The following is a 6,000-nucleotide window of genomic DNA, read 5'->3' as shown; positions in this document are numbered from 1 at the left end:
TTGGTATTATAAACATATTTCCTTTATATAATTAGTGTAGCTTCATTACAAAACCATTTGGAAAGCCATCTCCCATAATTCCTCCACCCTAATACAGTTCTTCTCAGTTCTTCTCTCTTTCCGAAGGTGATGAATATGTCACATGAGAAAATAGTTTTTAGCCCTCACTTACCAGCCTACCAGCAGTCACAAAGCCACTCTCCTTCTAGTAACAGGGCAATAGGAAATTCTCTTTGAGATAAACACCAGAAGATCTGTTTTTAATAATGAGCCATCTTCATATAATTGCCCAATGAGTGCAATCATTTCGATAATTCTAACTGAATTTTCTCAATTGCAAAGACTGATATTTCTTATCAAAATGAAAAAAAAATCATTTTATGGCTACAGAGAAGGAGAAATTGAACTTCTTTCCCTACACACTTTACTCCCTTGTGGACAGAAGGGATACAGTGAACAGTGTTTCTCTCTGTTAATGTGGCTTGAATTGCTGCAGTACATTCGAACAGGCTCTCTCCAGAAGACCGCTGGGAAATATCATCTATATACATTGTGCCACCCATTCTCATATACATCCCTCAGTGCCCCTGGTTAATAATGTGATATTTCCCTAGATAATGAAAGGCACAGAACCATGACCCTTTTAAGCAGAAGGATGGCATGACAATGTAAGTTCTGATCTGCCATGAAGGTAGGATACAGTAGCCTTTCCTCTGCTGCAAATTCAACTATGTACGTGGTTAGTCTCTGTTAGTCAAAATCTCAATGCCATCTCTGAACTTTGCCAGGTGATTCTCTGCTGGTATTGAAACTGTCAGTGCTCTGAAGAGTCTGAGTGTGGGGGGTTCTTTGATATTTCCTATCTCCATCAGTGAAAGAGGAATAGCACATGGGAATAAGAATACAAGGATCCAGACTCTAACTTCATAGCAGGCTACCTTCTCTTGCCAAACCTCAACTTCCTCATCTGAGAAGGGGGTTGGGGAGTGGAATACTAATGCTCATTTCCTGAGGTTGTCATAGGAATCTGAGACAATGTAGCCTTAAGTATTGTATACATTCTTGAGAATAGTGTACACTTCTATTATTGAGAATATAATTATGATTTATTAATGTTAGCACACCAGGTTAGGGCTATTGTTTTCTTGGCATGTTTAGAACTAGAAAAATAAGAAGATAATTCCTATTGATCTCATAACAAGCACAGAAATATAAAGCTGAAAAAACAGCCACTTATAATTAAGTGGCTCTGTTCTCTCTAATTTTTAGAGTACAATACAATATTGTAACTCTTTACTTTTATTAACTGCCAAAATCAATCTCAGAACCCATTTTCCCAATACTCTGGAATAAAAAGGACAGGATTTTTTTCCTTAGACACACAGATGCAGTTTCATCTACATGCATGCATTTCAGAGGCATTATTTAAGCCATAGTGCATACAATGAACAAACTGTAATCATATCTTTGTCCCAACTCAATTACAAAATGAACTCATAACTTAGAGCCCCGCAATAAATATCTATTTCCAATTTTAGGCTGATCATTAAATATGGTTCACACTAGGAATCTGTTAAATGAAAGAATGTTAAAATTCACTTGCATCACTTAGAGCATATTGATTCTGATGACTATTAATCCACATAAAACAAGTGGTACATCAACAGAGACAACAGCATTTCAGGAAAATTCCACTCAACTCTCATAAATTGCTATGTTCCCTTCAGTTCTATACATTCTCTCTCTCTTTCTCTCCTCACTCTGTTAACCTTTTGTCAGTGGTACCCCTTCTTTTCCTCCAAATCCTACTCCCAGGAAAGAAGGAGAATAAATCATTCTTACACAGATATACTTAGTGATAAGGCTTCAAAAATTATAAGCCCCAGGAGCAATTGCTTTATCAATCTAGTCAAACTATCCTTTAAATAGCAACTCCTGAAAAAACATATATATACCTGTTTTGAGATGCTGGGAACTCTGTTATTTTAAATGAGTCATTTGTTCTTTAAAATTATTCTTCTTGGGGTGCCTGGGTGGCTCAGTCAGTTAAGCGTCCAACTTTGGCTCAGGTCATGATCTCATGGTTCATGAATTCGAGCCCCATGTTGGGCTCAGAGCCTGGAGCCTGCTTCAAATTCTGTGCGTGTCTCTCTCTGCCCCTCCCCTGCTTGTGCTCTTTCTCTCTCTGTCTCTCAAAAATAAACAAATATTAAAAATTAAAAAAAAATTCTTCATCTCTGAAATAAGAAGACTGAACTATATGGAATTTCTAATATTCAACTACCTTTTAAATCTAAAAAAAAATGGCAATTTGATATGGTTCAATTCAGTAGATTTGAAGTCAGAAACACAAATACTTTGATAGGCTGGATGGGTGGCATAAATGTGTCAAGAAGTTGGTTGCAAAAAACTAGGCAGTATTGGAGTCTACAGGAACCTGAAAAACACATGCCTCATTTGAAGAGATTTAGACCTGAAAACAAACAAAATCATATGGCAGTCAAATTAAGCAATGCCAAGGTAAAAGCTGGTGAACTACCAGTTTGTGAATGCCAAACTACAGGATTATGGAGATTCCCCCCAGCCCCAGCTTTCTATGATTCCATGAAGCACATTGGCTAAGGAAGAGGAGTTCTAAAAAATTATCTTTTCTCCTCCACAACCACTGTGACATCATTAAGCAGCTATGTTAAAAGGTAATAACTCCAACAAACATTCTGCTACTGCCCCTGTAAAGACAAGCTCTCAAGCAAGAGCTACCATGATTAGGAAACAAGAAAGAAAGAAAATGACAAGTCAACATGAATGAAAAAGGAAAGTCAATAAACTGCCAAATTTTCACTGTGACAAATACAGACCTTGTGGAACTCTGCTTTACCTTCTCCATTCTAGAAAATGACACACTTCTCATGAGTGAGCATAAAAAATAAGTGAGGCAACTCTGTAACGCATTATATACTGAGTATAAAGACAGCACAAATTAGCACTGTGAATTTTAAAAACAGGAAGAAAACAAACCAAAGGTTTTCTTCCACTATTGTCTCATATATATTGTCCAAGAAGAGCTTCACTTCCCCATTCTAGCATCTGCTAGACAACAGACAGAAAATCCAAGCTACACAAAAATGCAAAAGCCACCATGTGAGTTTGGTTAGGTTAAATGCATACTCATAATGGGTTATAGGTTTAAAAAATCAATTTTACCCACTTGAGTCAACTGTGGAAGTCTTAATATTGACCATGTTTACTCAACTGTCTGCCACATATATCTTGTGGCTATTTCAGGGCTTATTTATAAATGGTATGTATATAACACCCTGTCTTTAAAAAAAAAAGTAGTTTAAAAAATCTTTTGCATTTCTCTTCTCTTTAATGGGGAAATGCCACTAGATCAAAATGTATGTATGTGTACGTAGATCTTTATGAGAACATATTCTGATTACAGGTACAACTATCATAAGCAGTACAAAGGAGTATTTAAAGGTGTATTTCTTACAATTAAAACATAATATACTTCAAAGTTTTACAAAAGTAATGAGAAACATATTTCTTCTTCCGAAGAATCTGAAGAATTCTGAAGAATCTCAAACTCCTGAGATTTTGCAAGTAACTGTATCTGGGATCTGATTCCATTTCAGAACATATATATATATATGGTAATTTTTTATCTAAGGACTTGAACACTAGAATTATACAACACTGATAAAGTGTGGTAAATTTTTAACATGTTTTTGCTAATAAGATAGACAAAGGAGATGCTATTGAGGTGCATGGTAAAGTTAAAAAAAAAAGTTCGTTTTTGATTCCTTGGTTACATTTTTAAGTATACTCGATATCAAATGTCCAAACAAAATAATATATTTGTTTGGGTCTTCTTGCTGTTAAGCATGGGTGCTTATAAAATATGGATGTCTAGAATCTACACATTCTGCAGAATCACTGCAATCTGGTTTAAAACATTCCTGCAAGGTTTGTAGTAAGATTTATGATAGTGATTAATTACTGCCTTATAGTTTCAAGCATCATGCTTTATGAAGAAAAGCATGTATCTATTCATAGGGAAATAATAATACTTTACAAAATAGCCATTTTTATAGGCAAAACAGTGGATTCATCCAATCAGATAGATGATTATCAGTATGAAATATCTTTGACATAACTAACTTAAAATCATTATAGAACATTAATGGTATAAACCCCTACACCTCTCTTGGACCTTCTTACAACTATCTCAAACAGCCATAAAAACGAGTGAAATCTTGCCATTTGCAATAATATGGATGAACTAGAGGGTATAATGCTAAGCGAAATAAGTCAGCCAGGCAAAGACAAGTACCATATGATCTCACTCACTTGTGGCATTTAAGAAACAAAACAACAGCCAAAGGGGGAAAAAAAGAGATAATAAAAAAACCCCAGATTTTTAAATATAGATAACAAACTAGTGGTTGTCCAGGGGGAGGCGGGTAGGGGGATGGGTGAAATAGGTGATGGGGATTGACAGTACACTTAAGATGAGCACTGAGTAATGTACAGAATTGCTGAACCACTCTATTGTACACGTGAATTATAACACTCTATGTCAAGTATACTGGAATTTAAAAAATAAATTAACATTTTTTTAAAACATGGGGTAGTTTAACCATGGGTTATAAGCTGTCAAAATATATAATATATGAGACAAAAAAAAAAGATAATGTTGAAAATTTCATAGATTTGGAAAATCTCAGGGTAGGAAAACCTACCAGCAGATGGAAAGTCCAGTGCTTACAGAGAACAGGGAAGGAATGAGCTTGTGAGAACTGGACTGTGCTGGTTTGTGACAACAGGAGATCCTATGTGCCATCTCCAGGGACAACGGCTACTTTCCTCTGGCAGGCTTGTCATTTATAAAGGTTAGTATCCCACTGTCAGTTCTAGTTTTTCAAGAAAAGCTGGAAATCTAAATCTTGTGAATTCTCCCAACTTTTAAGTGTTGGCAACTAGTTCAAGATTATAAAGCCCAAAAGGGACAGACAAAACCTATCTGGAGACCATAGCCTGCTTCTGGGTCACAGGATAACAAGCTGTGTATAATAAGCTCCTTATTCCAGGCTTCTGACTTGCATCTCTTATTAACACATTCCTGCCAGGTTGTTCTTCCTGGGTTCAAACACTTCTAACTATGAAGAATTCAGTACTCCTCAAGCCAGAGTCCATATTTTGGACAGCTCTTCCTTATACTGCATCAACACATACTTGTCATTGTTGTTTCAAGGGCCATCCCTCAGCACCACATAAACTTCCTTCAACAAGAAAATTTTTTCAATACTTTAAGACATAACAAACAATATATATCTGGATGAATAAATAATTTTAAACATTTCCAAATATAAAAATATATGTATGTCTCTCACTATTTAGGGATGTCTTTTTAGATATCAGGCCAATTTTCCTTCATGTGATTTAATAACAAAAATCAAAAACAGAAATAATATCAGACCAGGTGTTAGAAAACATGAGGCATACTGTTAAGGGAGATCTTGCCAGTGGCTCAGAAAAAGAGAGGAGACAAGGACCTTGTCGGAGTCTGACAAAATCAATATTCTACGTCCTCCCAATCGCGGACCATGATGAGCTCATTTCTATACTCAGGTCAGCACATCAATGTTTGTGGACAATGGCCCTGTCCATTTCCTCACATATATAATTTGAAATACTACATCCCACTCCCTTATCCTCAATCAATTCCTCTTACATGTACATCCAATTCAACATTCCACTTCTGGTTTCCAATCCTCCGTGGGCCTGCAGCCGCCTACCCCACATCCTTTCCCTCTCACTGATCTCTTCAAACCACTTTCCCTTCCTGCTTTTTCCACAGAAACTTGCTCCTTTCCTTGCTTACCTTTTGAACAGCCTTCCAATAAGTCTCCATTATGGCAACTCTACATTTATTACCATTTCTCAGTTGCCCATCCCCCAAATATTGTTCCACACAAAAGACTGCCAGTGATAATT

This window comes from Panthera pardus, unplaced genomic scaffold (assembly GCF_024362965.1).
Source record: "Panthera pardus isolate Hobbes unplaced genomic scaffold, ASM2436296v1 HiC_scaffold_25, whole genome shotgun sequence".
In the NCBI taxonomy this organism is placed as follows: Eukaryota; Metazoa; Chordata; class Mammalia; order Carnivora; family Felidae; genus Panthera; species Panthera pardus.
This window is presented reverse-complemented; position numbering follows the sequence as displayed.